This window comes from Alligator sinensis, unplaced genomic scaffold (assembly GCF_000455745.1).
Source record: "Alligator sinensis unplaced genomic scaffold, ASM45574v1 scaffold231_1, whole genome shotgun sequence".
NCBI lineage: Eukaryota > Metazoa > Chordata > Crocodylia > Alligatoridae > Alligator > Alligator sinensis.
Window position 1 is genome coordinate 1,069,547 of NW_005842003.1, and position 19,116 is coordinate 1,088,662.

A 19,116-nucleotide genomic window follows, 5' to 3' on the forward strand; every position below is an offset into this window, starting at 1 on the left:
TTTTTTTAAAAAAAAAAAATTTTTCGTGTCCCCCCCCCCCCCCCCCGCTAAAATGTATTACATTCAAGAAGCTTATTGTCCTTGGAAAAATATACAATTACCAATATGTGTATATAACAAGAGAGAAATAAGCACCAGAAACGGAGGTATCATGATCAGATGTTCATAGTTTATTATACATACCAATGGTTAAGATGTTTCACAATCATACCAAAGACTTTGACAGTATTATATGAGTTTTCCTTTAATGAATGCTTTTTGAAGTATTCTAAGCCTTTTTTTCTGTTAAATGTCTTCAACCAATACAGACTCCAGGCTCAATTTCACTTTTAATGGTACGTCTGTCTGTCTTTAGACTGTCACACAAATAAACTCTATGAACCTAGTAAGCATGTGGGCCTTGACATAAACTCATTTTTTGCTACTATGACCTAGTTCAATAGCTTCAGATTTGTGTCACAAAGATGAGCACCAGCTGCTGGTGTCCTGAATCCTCTAGCATAAGACTGAAAATAAATGTTATCATGTTGTATGCTTGAAGTCACATATCAAAAATTATTTTTAAAAAAAGGTGTCACACAATTAGTAAAACGAAAAGAAAATCCTATTTTGTCTGGGCCTTGTGACATTTTGATAAAATGGTTCCAGAAAATAATAAGGAAAAACCAGAGAGGAGAGAGGATCATGAACATAGTTGGAAATTGTTTTTATTGATTTTCATTGGCAGTGCAGCTCACAACGTGAGGACTATATTTATAAGAAAGCAATTGTTGATTCAGCACTAAAAGATGGGTTCTTTTCCAAATTCAGGTAATGTTTGACTCTTGACTTTATTATCTATTGCTGTAATAACAACAACAACTTGATTAGGTCCTATTTTGATAACAGAAAGACAAGAAGAATTTTGAAAATGTTTTGAACTAATGCTATTCCTTTGGAGTGAATGGCAAAACTAATTATTAGTAATTATGATCATCATCATCACAACTACCACCATCTCCCCAGTGCTCTTAGTTTGCAGATAACTTCACTCTGCAAAACCAAGTTTTTTATACCATATGTGATTATCTTCTCATTTATGCTGTTGTACAGGAACAGTAAGTCCATAACAGTTAGTGGATGCACATTGGGTAAAATGAGTAATGAATGGTCCAAACTGCAAGACAGAACTTAAACTGGAACAATTCATAATATACAATAAGTATAATATAAACAGTACTGCTGGTTAACAGTGCTGTACCTTCACTCCTGTCTCCACAACTTAATTTCCATTCCCTTCTGGGAACTGTTTTTTAAATATTGAGGAAGCTTTCTTTTCTATGACAGGATATGGAAGTCCAGACTTTGACCTTCCCAAGACTAGGATTTAAGTACACCAGCTTATAGATGCTAACATAATTTAAAAGTCTACTTTGGAAAGATGCACTGCCTTTCACATTTGCTAAAATGTTTGAATTAATACCCAGAGGGATTTTGGTTTACTAGGAACCAGGACGGCTTTTAATCATTGCTTACTCATTAATTAGCTTATCAGTTAAGACAAAATACATTCTAAAGGTAAAATCTAAACTGGAGCATATTTAGTTAAACCCTGGGCACCCCCACAATCTTTACTTAAAAAAATAAAGACGTGAAAGTTTAGTTACACAAATATGTGTTCTTCCCTTGTCCTCACTGCAGACCACCCACTGACATTAGTCAGAGTTTCACTGCAGACTAAGGGAACAATCAAATCCTGATTTTACATACAAGCATAGGACTCGATGACACAGGTCAATAAGTCCCAGCCCTCTGCAATCTTCAACAGCCAGCTTTGATGCAACCCACAAGATGCTAGCAGGTTCATGCATGGTGCTGGCACGTGGCTTTCACCTACTTGCTCAGGGGGTAACAGCCAGGGCCGGATTAGTGCATAGGCAAATTAGGCATATGCCTAGGGCCCTGGGCTGCATGGGGCCCCAGTCCTTCCCCCCACGGCAGAGGCACAAATGGCCTCATTTGTCTCCCTTCTCTTCCTCCCCTCCACCGGCCTCACCACCACAATGGCTGCTTCCTAGCAGCAGCTCTAAGCCCCGCTCCTTGCGGGCAGCAGTGCCAGGGTGGGGAGGGGGAGTCTCCATTGGCCTGGGACCCATGAGTTTGTTTGTCTTGGGACCACTAAAGGGTTAATTCGGCCCTGGTAACAACTGCACAGCCCCAGGGGCTGGCAGGGGGAGAGTGACTCCGACACAGCAGTGGAGTCTGAGGTGTGTGGAGTCTGGAGGTGATGAAGAGGCAAAGCATACAGGAATGCCCAATAGTCTATCATTTATGCAAGTGTACAAGCAGTCATTAAACCAAACTAACTCCTATCACACTAGAGTCAACATGCATTGCGTGAGGTTTAATTTTTCACTGGGCACTCCATTTTTAGACTGATTTAAGCATTATAACGTATATACTGAGCATTTCTACTAGGCTAAAAAACACTATTCTATCAATACAAATGTAACGCTTGTACACACCCTAAGAGTATTGTCAATACCTTGGACTACAACAGTGAAAGGTAATTTGTTAGGTAAAACAGAATAAATAACATGAAAAAATATTAGGTAAAATATGCCTAAATGACCCTAAAAGGTGGATCATCCTTGGGTACAAATGGAGAGAGAGACACACACAAAAGCCCTTGACAATCTGACATGGAGGAATATTCCTTTTGGATCCCAAATGTGGTGACTGTCTATTACTTGAAGAGCTTAATTAGGTAAAGAACCAGAGGTCAGGCAGCTAATGAGGCAATTAGCTATACCTTGTTCTAGGGGAGAAGGGTGGAAGGGCCACTCACATGACTAGAAGGATGCTGGGCTGGGGATACAACCCCCATCTCAGAGCAGGCAGGGGCAACCCCTAGCTTGCAGCAGGGATAGGAGTTGGGCCTTTTAAGTCACAGGAAGCAGAGCTTGAGGGAACAAATGGGCAGGCTGCCCAAGGAGAAAGGACTCCTGGCCACAGGGGAGTAGGAAGGAAGCCCCTGCACCACCAGACAATGAACAATAAATATTTTGAGCCAGTATGGCAATACTACTATGGTGTGGGATTAACCCTAGGTGGTGAATCCTTTCTTTGGAGTGGATGCTCAACTTTTAAAATTTTGTTTAATACCAGAGGCCTGGGTGAGCTGGGGCCAGGGAGCCTAGGGTCCTGGTTCAGTGGGCCTTGGGCAGAAGGACCCAGCTGGAGTAAAGTGGGCCAAGGCCAGGGAGCCTCAGCCCAGACAAGGGCCTCTAGGAGCATCCTCCCTGTCAAATCATAACATCATGACATGGCAGGTGAGATAACAGACTGGGACAGGGGCCAGAGAAGGCAATAAGGTGTGATCCAGGGGACCAAGAAAGATGACTTTGCCACTGCAGTGCTGGGTGCATTACATTGCCTTGACTCTGAGCAACAAACAGGATACAAACCTTGTGCCTGAGTGGTTTCTTAGTACCACTAAAAACCTTAGTACCTCCTGCAAAACCTCCTATCTCTAACTATGACCAGTCCCTGATACTTCAGAAAAAAAAGATATTAAAAAAAAGTTATGTACACAAGGGGGCAGATTTTTTTTTGCACTACATTGGCATCTTGTGATCATTCTCCAGTCAACCAATATACTAATATTCGTCTCATTAATTATTGCCTTCAATGTGTAAATCCCCAATGTGTTGCATAAATTCTTGGGTTTATTTTATGTGTGTATAATTTTGAACTTTGTATTGTTAAAGTTTTATACTGTTCAGTTTTATTCAGTAAACAAACATTGGATAAAATACAGAACCAGCACTGTCAGCAGAAGCCATAATTCAGGTTTTCCCAAAAGCAATGCTTTTGAATGAAAATATCCATAGCTGCTGCGTTTTGTGCCGGATTTGATGCTGACAATGTGTGTTATGCATGTTCAGAGCAAGCCTACCAAATTACTGAACATACTGAAGGGGAAAAATGAGAGCATGTTTGAGGAGTCAGATCAGAGACTACAATACCACCTTTGAAAAGGCTGACCACCAGAACAAATTAATCCCTAATTTTTCAGCTACTGTACAATGTAATGTGATGCTGCTGCATACGGCACAGCAAGCTTTTCAAAGTCAGGCCCATCCAACAAAACATTAAGAATTTTTCTATATATACACTAATATGGGGGACGGGCAAGATTCATCAATGTATTCTACAAATCTGTGCCATTTAAATGCCTCCTTAGCAAAATCAAGTAGGCAACTAATGTTCAGATCTTTTTCAAAATATAGGTCCCTGAATGTTGGCAAAACTATCAGTTACATTTGATACTCTCAAAAAACTTCTTTAGGAGTCTTTGATTGTATCCTGTTGCAGATGATTTTCATGCAACTTATACTGCAATTTGCACAGCTACCATTAGACTTGGAACAATCAAAACAGAATGTTATGTCACTCAGTAAAACAGCTAGGTTGTATGTGCCACTATTCTGTCACTGGATGACAAGAGAGGAGCCACTAGCTAGAGATGTCTTAATTCAGAGCTGTGCAATTCCTGCTTATTTTAGTTCTTACATATTTGGCAATTTTTGTCAGTTTTGTTTTGCTTAGTTTTGTATTACCCAAGTTCTGTTTTGATATAAAAGTTCATTTCCATTTGAAATTGGAAAAGGAAACAATTAAATGGATTTTTTAAAGGAAGCAACGATGAGAGAGAAAAAAAAATCAACTTAGATATATATTATGTTTTCCATAACCACACATACACATATGTTTGGAAGTTCCATATGAAATTCTGATCTGATCAGCCTGTAATAAACTAGCTAACTAGGTACACCTTGGGGAGGGTACAGTTCACAATAAAATGTTATGGAAAAATAAAATTGGTAAGAGAAGTCAGTGGTTGTTGCATAAACACAATTTAAACTTTACTATGCAGGGCAGCAGATATGGCAAAACAATTGGTAATTATACAGCAAGCACAATTGAAGAGATATATAAGAACTCACAAAAGGTCAATAGAAGCAAGCATAAAAGTACCATACTGTGAATAAGTTAATGAGCTCTAGTAGAATCCAAATTTCAGCAGGTGGTATTAGCTGCCAGAAAAGTACCTTTAGATGCATATATGTACAATGGAGAAGGTATTATTTATATCATAGTGCAGTATAGGAGAGATGGGTTAATTAATATACAACAAAAAGGCAGAAGTTGCTTGCAGCAAGGTTTAACAAACTTAAACTGGTTAGAGAAACACAAGAAACCAGACTAACAGAAGTTGCAGAAGAATATTGTTTGGGACATACCCAGCTTGACCAAGAAAACCAAACCAAACCAAAAAAATAAACAGTACAGAAGAGGCTATAAGAAAAATCCTACCTTTGCAAAAGGAAATCTTGGAGACAATCTTTTGAAGTATAAGCACCTTCTCATCTTTTTACTTTTAGAGCAGACACCAAGGCTAGAAGACTGTAAATCAAAACTAGCAAAACTTGTACTGAATGTTAAGCTAAATGCCACACCCACTAATGTAAAAAACATGTAAGGAACAACAAACATAAATTTAAAAACGTAGATAAGCTAGACATTGACAAAAATTCAATTTTTTGTCACCCATATCAAATTATAGGAACAGATTTGCTCTCATGGAATAGAAATGCAAATGTACTCAGATTATTACACAACTCATGGACCAACATACATATTTACACAAACCCAGCAGTTACCTGAAACACACCAAGAAAGCTGTAATATACAGCCAAGCCCTCTGATACCATCACATTTGCACTGAGGAGAATATCTGCTATCGTCACCTCACAAATCTTAAGAGGGCTTTCACTCAACAAGGACACTCCTCCAGAGAGGTAGATCACACTTTTGAAAGAACCACCTTGATACCGTGTGAAAAATTGTTTTAGTGCAAAAAGAAAACCCCCACAAATCGCACACAATTGGTTATGACATACCATCCTTCCCTGGAACCTATGTGGAACATCCTCAAACAACTGCAACTCCTACAAGAAGATGACCCAATTCTTAAAGAGATCTTTCCAGAACCACCCATCCTAGCCTTTAAACAAACACCAAACCTCAACAACCTCATCATCAGAAGTAAACTTCTTGTGGCCCAAAGCACACCGAATGGATCTAGACCATGCTGGGACAAAAACGTAAAACCTGCCAACACATCTCTACCACTCCCACAATAACTACATTCCTGGATCTTACAGCTGCCCCTCCACAAATGTAATATATCTCATCCAGTGCATTAAATGCCCCAATGGAAAATATGTAGGAAAAACCAAACAATTGTGTACCAGAATGAACACACACCAGAAATCTATCAAAAATACCCAATTACCTGTGGGGGCACATTTCTCGCAAGACAACCACTCTGTCTCCAATCTCTCAGTTCTAATCCTCAAAGGGAATGTACAAACACTATTCATAGACAAGCCTACAAACTTCACTTCATAAATATACTGGATACAAAAAATCATGGACTAAATATAGACATTGGATTTATGGCACACTATAACCTTCCTAATATCTGATACCCCAAGTAACCTCTCTACTATTTACCAGCTACATCTTATCACCAGGTCTACATCCCCCCACTTGTTTCTGCTTGCTGCCATCCGATAACGACAGGTAACCTCTCTGCATTTTACCAGCTACATTCTATCACCAGTTCTACAGTCCTACTCCCCACCCCCAACCTGTCTCTCACTTGTCTCCCATTTCCTCAGATCCTCAGTGCCACACATTTGCATTTTCACAGACCTGCATTTTACATATTTTACATATGCAGGAGAGCACACAAACACCAACAGACTCTTCCTATGCCTAAAGAAGAACAATTTTTCCAACTATTTAGTTAGTCTAATAAAAGATATAACATATACCCAAGCATCCTTGTCTGCCTATGTCCCTAGACCAATACAACTACAACCAACAACCCTACATTATTACACACTGTATTTTGAACTAGTACAACTCATTTGTTTAAAAAAATAGCCGTGTAATGAATCACACAGGTATTGTATGTGTTGTAGTTTCTGAACAGGACTATAAAATAACAGACTAGAGATTTTAAGAACAAAACACTCCCAGGTGAGAGATGTAAAAGCTGCCTGGTTTTGGTTCTCTCTGTATCAGCAAGGCAGTATATCTCACTATGAGGCCTTTTCTGTCCTCTTTTCATGCTGAAAGAAATATAAATGTGGGAAGAGCCACACTCCATGAATACATCATTCTGTTCTCAACCTTTACCCCATGTCAGAGTTAGATTTACAGACATTCTTGGTTCTCAGGTTGCTTTGTTTTGTCTTATAGACAAAGAAATCTTCCTTTAAGGGTATATAACCCAACTGGTATAAATAATTCCATGGCTTTGTTGGAGCTGTGACAATTCAACAGCAACCTAGCATGTGCCTCTCAGTTTCTTCTACAACTGACAGCCTCAGGATAATATTTTCTTAAGATCTCTTATATTTGTCCTAGAAGTTCAGGACCACACTGTAACACATTATTGCATTACAAATTATCTCAAAAGTATTTAAACATATTCTATATTATTCAGAAATAATGTATATATTTAATAACTACTCAGCAGACAACATAATAGATTATGTAAAAAAAGGTAGGTTTCAAAAGCAGAACAGTATTTTATAAAAAGAAAATAAAGTGAATACTTTTTAACCAGCCAGTACAAAAATCTCTAAGTACATCTAGAATACTTCAAGGAATTCAAATATATTACAGATATATATCTCTCTGCACTGCATGCAAATGATTATTGTTCACAAGAAATGAACAAAAAGTATAATCTGTTTAAAGAAGAAATTGTAAAAATAACAAATGTAAGATGTTCAATATCTTGGAATCAAATAAAATAGACCCATTCCTACAGCAGAATGTGGCTCACCATTTAAGTTCAATACACTTAAAACCAAGCTACTGTGTACTAAAACAGCCACTAATGCTATTGAGATATAAAACTCCAGTAGAAGCTTGGGATCAAGTAAAAGCTGGCAGACAAAATCGAAAGCTACATTATGACAAACCAGCAAAAGTGCTTTTGAAGTTAAAAATAGGTGGTTGTGCACGAAGCTGAGATGGCAAATAGAAACCAGCTGCTGCAAAGTACATAGCAAATGTACCTTGTTCCTACCTAATTGAAACACATGAAGGTAAAAGACACTGACACAACAGATGACATCTAATAAGCAGGAAAAAAGTAAAAACAATTTACAAGACTTAGGGGATGAGAGTGGAGAATATGAAAGTCAAGATGGAAAACAGATGCAATTCCATCCAGAGCACTGCAGCTGATCTAAAATAAAGGCAGGGCAATGGACAAAATCCAGAAGACAATGGAAACATTACTATAATTTAATATACACGCTTATTCTAGTAATTATACAGACTATAGGAGAATAACAGTAAATTAATTTAAATATCATGATGTTCTTATATGCGAACAAAAAATAAGCATTCTAAACAAGCTCAAGAGACTAAAACCAAGATTGGGAACACTTGTTAAGCTCTAGTCTAATTCAAACACTATTGTAGGGCAACTACAAATAGACAATAACATGTATAGATATACACATGACAAATTATTGGACACAAGTTCTAACTGGTGACTGATATGAATGCATTTCCTGGAGCCAAGTGGTTGGGATTTATGACTTAAGCAAACTCCGTATCAAGAGTATACTAATCCACTTCCTGTCATGATGTATTGCTGAAATACTTCCCTCTGCTGACCCAGTCAAGAAACAGAGATTCGCATAACCTAGCTGATAGGATCAGAGAAAGATATCACTGAACATAGACAGCTAATCAATGTACACTCTTTTGTGTATGTGTGTGTGTGTGGGTGTGTGCACGCTAACATCAATTCTTAAAACAGCTAAATAATAGAAATTAACTGACTAGTCTCAGGTCAGTTTAACCAATTAAGTATGTATGCCACTATGCTGCCACCTTCTGGTAAAAGCTAATTAACATAACAAATGACTACATAAAGATGACTGACTAACAAAGGAACTGTTTGTGTTAGAGATATTGCAAACTGTAAGAGGTTGCAAAGTGCAACTGTAGCACAGAGTAGATAATGAGAGGGAAAAAAGCAGAATCAAAACACATGCAAAAGTGATTTTCCATTTTAATTAAGAAAGCTGTGTATAAGGGCTGCATTAATTACTGTACAAGTAGCCACTATGCAACACAAAATCCACATAGTAATTAACTTTGACAGTATCACACAGGAAATGACACACATACTCTCACAATATTTCAAGTGTATTTTTCTGTTCTGTTTATTTTTCTTAAAGTTTTTGGTGGTCTGTGCTACTAATTTTCATTTGTTGCAAGTTCCTTTATGCCTTTTATTCAGTGCCATATCTATTCCTGCAGTACATATTCATATACCATGTACTACATAATACAGGATTCTTTCACAGAAACAAGACATTCAAATAATAAAAGAACTGATAGGTTCCTAGTAGTTTTAACACGACATACTAGTTTGTCCAAATTAACACTAGGATATCCAGTGCCAGCCTCACCTCTTCTCAAATCCTTTATCTAATTCTCCATCTATTTCCACCTAAAATTCACTTCCAATCCATAATTTAGAGTGGCTTTGCCATTACCTACAACTTATCTTGTGTCTTTTAATTCTTTCCTCCTTAGACTCTGCTCAGTCTTCTTACTAGCTCTTATTTTTGTCATCACTTTCACCTCTTGTCCACTAAACTTAAAAAAAAAAAATCACTCTTCCTTGTTGTGTCCCAAATTCTCATTCTCCACCCTTTTTTTTGTCAGTTTTCTACTATGTTCAATGCACATAAACCGGTTTAAAAATGGTGGAACCCAGTCCAAGATTTGCTGTCCCCCCTTCCCCCAAAGGGCTAATGTGTGCTCTTTTTGCTACCAATCTAAACTACACCACTTACATAAAACCATGTCACAGATCGATTCCTCCTTGGGATTTCTGAATGTCTGTACCTAGCCATTGTGTGCATTAACCAAAATCCCAAAACTACCATTTCAGTATGAGACTATATATTTTCTATATTTTAAGTATAAAGACAGTCAATGTATATGACATGTAACATTATCTATCTGATTCAGGAAGAATATTTCCATCATTTTAATTTATTCAACAGTATAAGAAAAACAAATCTTATTTTTTATTTTTTTTCTCTTAACACAAATTGCATTAGGACATCTATTTTGTAAATATGACTGCTGTAAAATATTTTATAACCATTAAGATACACTGATAAATATTTATATATACATAATATTTCATTGTTAAAGGAATGAATGGAATATAACCAAAAACATAATGGGAATTGTTTTAACCTTTTTTTGTAACTTCAGAACTTTTAAATTTTAAAACATAGTGAGGTTTTTTTTGATTTACTATTATAGCTCAGTCAATCGCTTACTAAATTTGGGCAAGAATAATACTCAGCAATTGTGGAAACAATCTTTGCCATCGTTTTCTACAATAGGTACAGTGACTGTAAGTCCACAGTCTGGTGGAGAATTTTCTCTGAGAAGATTGCTGTTTACTGAGCTTCTACTAAATTAAACTTTTTAAAGAGGATACATTTCAATTCTCTGTTTATCTCAAGGACTTGAAGTATATTTCCCTGATGGAGTGGAAATTAAAACTGAAGGCCATAAAAATCCTTTGCCTGTGGGATCCTTTGACCCTAGCTGACTTCCTGCCCCTTGGGCAGGGGGCTGGACTTGATGATCTTGCAGGGTCCCTTCCAGCCCTAGTGACTATGAAATCTATGAGAATATTCTACATCACATAAATAGACAACAATAGTTTTGTTGATTTAAGGTATGTGGTTATATAGACTTCAGTGGAATATAATTCTGATTTCACTTTCATATTCAGTTGAGAAGCCTGCATGTTACAGCAAACAGAGAGATGGTATGAAAAGAATCAGCTATAAAATACTGAAATCTGAATTGATAGTTACGTCATATTGTTCTAAAGGACTAAGCTAAGAGAACAACACATTAAAACTTTAATACACTAACCTTACTTAATAATAAATCATTAACATTTAGCTTGAATCCATTTTGTGGTACCCCAATTCAAAACTTGGTGACAATGTTAACTGTGCCTTTAAATGTATTTTTGGTGTCTCTCTTTTGTAAACCTCTGGTTTTGATCTGAATCATACATCATGTACTCAGTTATCCTTCTTCAGTACCAACATCTTGAAAATTCTGAGGCAGCTCTCTGCCCCCTTCCTTTGATGCATGTAGAAGATACTTTGTTAAGACAACCTTCTGATTTAATGTTCCTTCTATGTCCTTTGGTTGGGAAGCTCAGTGTGCACTTAGCTACATGCATTTGCTTTGCTGAATTGCAGTAATGCCTTTGTTTGATGAATTAAGCATTCTGACATTTCTAAAGCACAGTTGTGATGCTTTATCCTGACTGAGTGTACAGTATGTACAACCAACATCAACTGTTACTAGTAAAAGCTTGAGGCTTCTGACCACTTTTGTTGAATTCACTTTTCATTCTACATAAAGGAAATGAGTTGGAATTAACAGGTCTGTCCTTGCATAAGTGAACAAGAAGTCTGACAAAGTAATTCCCAGATAATCACAGTAAATTAGTCTTGGACTCTTCTGACATGCAAAGATTTTTACTGGCATCAAGCCTGAGGACTAGTCATAAATCCCTTATTACGAAATAGTAAGGGCTATTAGTTGTATTCATTAGGAAATCTTAATCTTAACTAAGGATAAACTACAATGTTATATTTTGCCCCCGATTTAAGAAAGAAATGCAAGAAATTATGTGTTTTTGTGTATTTTATAAATAATTTAAAGCATATTTATAGTAAAATTTTTCATACATTTCTTATATTACCACAATTAAAACATGTCTGCATCCTTTTTAGAATGTCTTAAGAATGAATGCAAGGAAAAAAGAATAGTAGTGCGTGCACGCACATACACACACACACAAACACACACATGACAAACACGCACATGCTTGCACAGAAACGAGGAAACATAACAAAAAGTTTTCACAGGGTCTTTAGAAACATTAGCTCTTAAAGGAGCATTTTTTTCTCTCAATCATATGCAAGTCAGAAATGTCATCCAAAAGTGACAAGTTCTCCCAGCAACAGCCTGAACACGTATAAGCCCCAAAGGCGCAATGAGAAACTGAATCCAAAAGAAGGCCTTAAAAAGACTAGGCAGGAAAAAAGCCAAGAAACCCAATTGCTTATACTAGAAGCAGCTTTCCAGAGTTTTGCACATGGGTGTTGAAACTGTCAATCTCACACTGGGGAGTGATGACAATGAATCAGCTCAACTGCCAAAGGAGAAAGAATTAGATAATTAAGAGACAAGCATGCCAAATTAATAATACAACTGTGTGCATGTTCCAGTGTGTTTTGGAATTGTGCTACTATTCTTTGATGAAGTCACTTTGTGTTTGTTTATACATGTCTGTGGATGTGCATACACATAAAAAAAAAATATAGGTAACAGGACAGTGAAAGAGGCGGTAAAAGATTTGTGTAAAAGGTATTAGTACGATCTAGAAAAGAATAATTCCTTTATGACCATCCCATCATTTTGAATAAATACTAAGTAGCATTAAAGTTGCATAGGGTGTCTCTCAAAAGGATCATGGGGGACTGTGGAATGCAAAACTTTAATCAGAGGCATTAAATTTATTCTATTGTACTTTGCACAAATGCACAGTTCTTCAAATATTCAATATTGTTTCCATTCCCTGAAATTAAATATTAAATGCATCTTTAAAAAAAAAATGTTTTCTTTACAATGAGCAATATTGGTAGGGGTGCTCTTTTACAGCTCATGCAAATAAATATAATTATAGGTGCTATTTGAACTAATATTTTAAATTTTAATATTTGAATTCTATTTTAAATTTTAACAATCTTCTTGAATAAACAACATGGTTGTTCAGCATTTAGAAGTTTTTTTGTCAGTGTTTTTCATCTTAATACAATGTATATACTAAAGGAGCAAAATACAAGTACTGTATGCATATTTGGTTTGGCAAATATTATTTTTACTCTAAAATAGTGAACATTCAGAGGATTTAGAATCTCTCCCCAAACACGGAAAGCTTCTCTTGGGTCTTTGTAATCATGACTTGAATAATGCAATGAAAAGGCAGATAGAGATAACTGGATAGAAGGATTAGACATAAAATAATTTGGTCATATTATTCTGTGTAAGTCACTTTATTTTCTCTAGGTTTCACACAGCTTTCAGCACATAGCAAATTTTATATAGTTCCTAAGGCTAGAGACAGACATTAAACATAAACTGTTTTAAGTGATCAGAAACTGGTTTAAACCTGTAACAGAACAGATGTTCAGTGTACAAAAAACAGTTTGAAAATGACTGAAACTGGTTTGAGATAAACCTGGTTGAATGTAGTATCAGACTTAATGGATTTGGGTCAAACCAGTTGATGTAATGTCTGTCCCAAGCCCCTTACTGGTTTAAGATAAATCAGACTCTCCCAGCATCCCAGCATGCTTGCTGGGCTGGGCAGGACTCTGCTCCACAGCAGGACTGGCCCCTCTCCTCTGCTCGATGGCTAGACCTCAGCACAGGCTTGCAGGCACAGCAGGGTCTGCTGGCTTCACCATGTACCAACCGCCCCCACTGGCTGCTTAAGCAGGGATCCCTTCCTCCTCTCTGCCACAGCACAGACCATAGCCAGCATGTGGCCAGCCAGCTAATGCTGAGAGGTGTCTGTGTGTCTCTCTCTCTAATTTCACTGGGATAGGCAGACAGAATAGTGACTGCTTAGGGCTTTTAGAGTTAATCAACAGATCAGTTGGTAAGCTGTTTAAGAAGTTTGAAGTAATTTGGAGAGAGGTTATTGTTTTGCTGATTGAGTGATGAACACTGTTATCAGCCCCCCCTCTCCCTCCACCTCGGCTGGCTTGCGCACCTGTCAGTTTGCTGCAGACAGTATGACAAAGCAGGGAGGGAGATTGAAAAGCGCAGTATCATCAACAGATGCATGCACTGCATACCCTTCCTTGCTTCAGAATGCTAACCTGAGGCTGGCAACAGTCCTGCCCCTTGAGCAGCCAGCAGGGACAATCCTGGGACCATGCAGACAGACATCCCTAATGAGAGAGTCCTGCCAGAGCCAGGCCATGCCCCCCTCAGCTCAGCACTGTGGAAGGAAGGGAGAGCTGCTCTAGCACCCTCCAGCTTCTAGCCTGAGCCACTGCAGGCATGTGCCTGAATTTCCTCAGCCCAGAGAGAATGTTTGTCCAGTTTCAAACCAGTTCAACCTAGGCAGGTTAGAGTAATCTGCAAAGGTTGAATCAATTCAGGCTCAGGCTTTTTGAATGTCTGTCCCTAGCCTAAATGTATAGCTTCATAACAATATCCAAAGGTAGTAAAGCCTTCAACATATTTCTAATTATGGTCATTTTTTTATTATGGGAATACTTCCAGTCCCCAAACAAAATGGAAGTCTGATTGTCTTAGGCACCATGGGCATTCAAATGAGAGCTATTTTGCTTCCAATCAATATAGAGATGACTGTCAAAAGGGGACAGAGAAAAAGAACTATGAGAAAGTAAAGTGACTTACGCAAGATAACAGACAAGGTCAGTGGCAGAACTAGGAATGAAACTAAAGTCACCTGACACTCAGTCTAGTGCCTTACTCACTAAATCATCCTGTCTCCTGTAGGCTATTGGTAGAATATATTTGTATTTTAGTGCTGAGAATAATAATGTTTTTAGTGTCCTTTAATTACAACATATAAAAAACAAACTGTAATTAAAGAATGTCCATCTTATAATTATTTCCAGAAAAACAGTAACTCTATTACTCAAAGCTCCATAATGGATATAATTTTTGAAATAATATAATACCTATTAACCAAAGTACTCTGTCAATGTGAATACAATTCTTTTCTTCAGTTTCAGTTTCATACCACACTACTGCAGCAAGTTGAAAATCCAGAAATTTCAAGTTATAGTATTAACCCTGTATGCAAATAGTTCAGAAGACTCTAATGCTTCTACCTTCAACTTACAAACAGGCAGTGGGTCAGCTATACAAAGGTATTTTGACCCCCAAGCAGGCAGATTTGTCCCCATCAGAAATTTTTAAAAAGTCATAGGCAGACAAGGTTCTTTGGGTAAATCTGCTATCTTTTATTAGACCAAATAAAATAGTTGGAAAAATTCTTCTTTGCAAGATTTCGGGTACAAACATGCTTCCTCTGCTGAAAGAAGGGTGTTTGTACCTGAAAGCTTGCGAATAATTTTTCCAAATATTTTAGTTGGTCTAATAAAAGATATCAGATTTACCCAAAGAACCTTGTCTGCCTATGTCCTTAGACCAACATAGCTAGAACCAACACCTCTGAAAAAATTCATATGCACCCAATTGCCACTTCAGTCAATACTTATTGTTGAGCAGCAGTCCAGGTCTCCCCACTCCACTGTGAATGCCATAATCTAATGTATAGAGCCATGCCTTCTGTTCTCCATACACTCTCTCTTTTGCCCAATAAATATGCAATTACTTCATGTAAAGTAAAACAAGTTTAACTCACCAGAATTGCATGAAGACCAGTGGCTAGAACACTCTTGGGATAGGGGTTCAAATTTCAGTCATAAAAATGAAAGGAACTGAAATTTGGAAGCTCCATGTGATGTTCTACCCAAGGGGTTAGCAACATTTTTGGGCAGAGTGCCAACAACACTCACAGCCTTGATTTGTAAGATGCTGGCATGCCAGGGGCAGAAGGCAGTGAAGCTACAGGGGCCTGATCCTTGCTGTGGCAGTGCAGTTCTGTCCCCTTCCCCACTGTCCCCTTCCCCACTGTCCCCCTCAAAGCGTGCATGCCAAGCAAAATGCCTTTGTGCGCCACTCTCTGGCACTCATGCCAGGACTTGCCTACCCCTGCTCTAATCACTGAACTACTGGATAAAATAAGAGGGATGATGGATTTACTTTTCCCATCTTTTGAAAGAAATAGATGACCCCCTGCTTAGGCACCTCATTTCAGGAGAGGGTACGAAGTAGAGGAAACCGCTGGGAGACACAAGACTTAAGATCATCCTATATAATAGCTATTTCCTATTGGAGAGTTTAAGCAGCTCCCTAATAAACACACTGTTTTTGGTGGGCCCTTAAATGCCTGACTCTCCCCATACATTTCATATAGAATTAGAACACCTAACTGTAGGCTATGGGTTCTGCTGCAGGGTCATATACCTAAAAGTTTGTAATACCTCAGTCCTTTTTTGGCTCTCACCCTCTTTACTTATATGCATTCTTAGTCACCTTATTACTCGTGAAATTTTAGTCTACTACCAGCTAATCAAAAGATAGTCAATTGCAATGATTCATCGATGCTATAATTAATACAGGAATCAGTAATGAACTGAACATCCTAAAGTTACACCAAGAACATAAGTTAAGGTAAACTTCAACACTGATTTTCAAAGATAGAAAAAACAGTACATGAGTAATGTATTGGAAGTCTTTCATGCAATGGCGCAATTAAGATGATGAAAAAAAGAGTTAATTAACACTAGCAATGCCTACAGGTATATGCATCAAAACAAAGAAAATAGTAAACATATTGCTTTTACTTCATTAGGAATGTAACAAAATCTGACAATAGTTAGCTTAAATGAAAACTCTAAATTGGTAACAAATTTTATTTTCAAGAGGCTAAAGAGTAGTTTGTGGCTATGGGTATCTAACTTTTATAGGTGGGAGAAGCAATACATTACTTCATCTAAAGGCTGATCATTGCCCTCATAAATGCACTAGCCTATTTCATATCAGCGTGTATGAAAGTTTGGTTTCTTTTTTCCCGGGAATGGAAGCAGCATTCATAAATAAGTCTTTTTTGATGGACAACTTGTACGTCATACAATCATAGGAACTGTCCAATCAAAACAAATATATTCTTTTATTTGAAAGGCCATTACTCTCTAAGTTTCTACTAGTCTACTCCCAGAGGTCATAGTATCTTAATGGATACTCACTAGATTTAATTTCTATTGTTATGCAAGTGTTATGGAGATCTGAATCTGTTTTTCCCAGCACACACAAACATTTAGACATATTTATGCTGGTATCAAATCTCTGTCACATCCAATATGGAAAGAAGTAAGATATTCCATGTTCTCAAATTGTTTTGAAATAGAAATATGTGGGTGCAGTATCTCTCCACACTGTCCAAAATAAAGTAACACTGATTTTCCTCAGTTGAAATATATGTGTATTTATGCCCTTACACCATATGCTCACATAGGGAAAGTAGGGATTTATTCCTCCCAGACATATAAATACTACTGAATGATATGAATGCATTCTCATGCTAAGGAAATAGTAGATCATTTTATCTTTGTAAAGATGCGGTCAGCATTTGTCACAACAAAAGTAGACATGCTATTTTAATTAATCAAGGGTCAGATATTACCAGAAGTATCAAATTCCTGTCTCACATCAGAGATAATGGAGGTGGAGGGAAAAATAAAACAAAACAAAAACACGGAAACACACACAACCTAACAGAATAGAAAAAGTAACTTATAAAAAACAAGCCGTGAGTTTCCTCCAGAACTCAGAATGAGAATGTCTATGCAGCTGACTGGATCATCAGTGCCCCTATATGTGTGTGTTGCTTTTTTGATCAGGAAAACTGGTGTCTCACTGCGGAGGGAACAGGGCCTGGATGCACATGATTACTTTTTTTTATTAGTTTTTCTATTCCCATTGTTGGTTTTTTTTAGCCCTGCAGAGCCACCACACTCTCTCTCTCATACAGGCAAACCCGATTCCATTAACAGAAAAGTAGCTACTCTGTTATTAATGTTAGCTTTAATTTATTTATTTAATAGAAATATATTTTAAATAAGAATTTTAAAAGTTGTATTTTTTTTTACTTTTAAAATAACTGATATTTCAGCTGTTCTTTTCTGTTCCTTTTTTAAATTTTTATTTTGCTATCTGCTACCTGTATATGCAACTAGCAAAAACTGAAATTATAATATGGTTTGGGGCTGTTTCCCATCTTTTAAAGTTCTTACTGTCAATTTAATAGCTGCATTAATAAGCATAATTCACCTCAGTCTTTGGATTCTCCACAATAAGGGCTTGTTTTACAGCCTACAGGTCTCAGGAGACTGGTTTGATTCTCACTTGTCAGGTAAAAATTTCAGCCACAGAAATTAATAGTGACTGGATTTCGACATGCTAAACAAGGAGTGTGCTCCTTAAATTGCTCCTTGTAGTAGTCAGAGAAGAAAAATGAAACACTACACTATACTCTTCTTTAAAATCCCACTCAGTAATGTCTTCAGGACATTATTGGCAGCACTGTAATCTGATCGCTGTATTTTCTTGTGTTTTTATGTTATTGTAACTCCTTGAATTTCAATCCAAGAACAGGACTGCTTTGTGCTAGATGCTGCACATACAAAGCAAGCAACACCTCTATTTACTAAATAGTCTCCACCGTTGCTGGCACTGCCAGATCATCACTGGTGCAGGACCCTGAATCCAAACTTTTCAAGCACAGAGTTTTGCTGGAACAAGCGTGGAAAGAATTTATCTGTGGAGTGAATAGCACAGTTGCTCCTTAAAGCCTATGTGTTTTAGGGAATATATTGCTCCTAGTCCTCACTGAGGCACTGTTGCTCAACATTAGCAACTACCTGAACCCTCTCTATCACCATAAACAGGTGTTAGGGCTCCCCAGATCATGGCTGATCTAAATGGCATGATGCCAGAATTCAGAACCCATTGGAAAAAGCTATTAATGCAGCTCCAGGCTGCACTTTTCAAAACTTGTGTCCACAATGATGTCATACAATACTCCTCCTCATGATGGGAAAAAAAGTGTGGGCAGAGTGGGTGAATGGTGCTACAGAAACCTATATTTTTGGAATTTCTTGTAATCCTCCAGTTTTGGAGTGCCCACACTGAGGTATCTTAAGGGAGCCTGACTTTCAGAGACAAGATAACATACTTTCTGAATATCAGACTCCTTGAAAGTATTTTTATTTGGGCATTCCAAAACCAGGCCCACATAAATCATTA

The 19,116-nt window shown here is 37.5% G+C and overlaps 1 protein-coding gene across 5 annotated transcripts in view; it reads right to left on the reverse strand.

Moving 5' to 3' along the window:
• Window positions 1-19,116, reverse strand: part of PCDH7 (protocadherin 7) — a 401,051-nt gene that overhangs the window by 81,051 nt on the left and 300,884 nt on the right. The window lies entirely within an intron of this gene.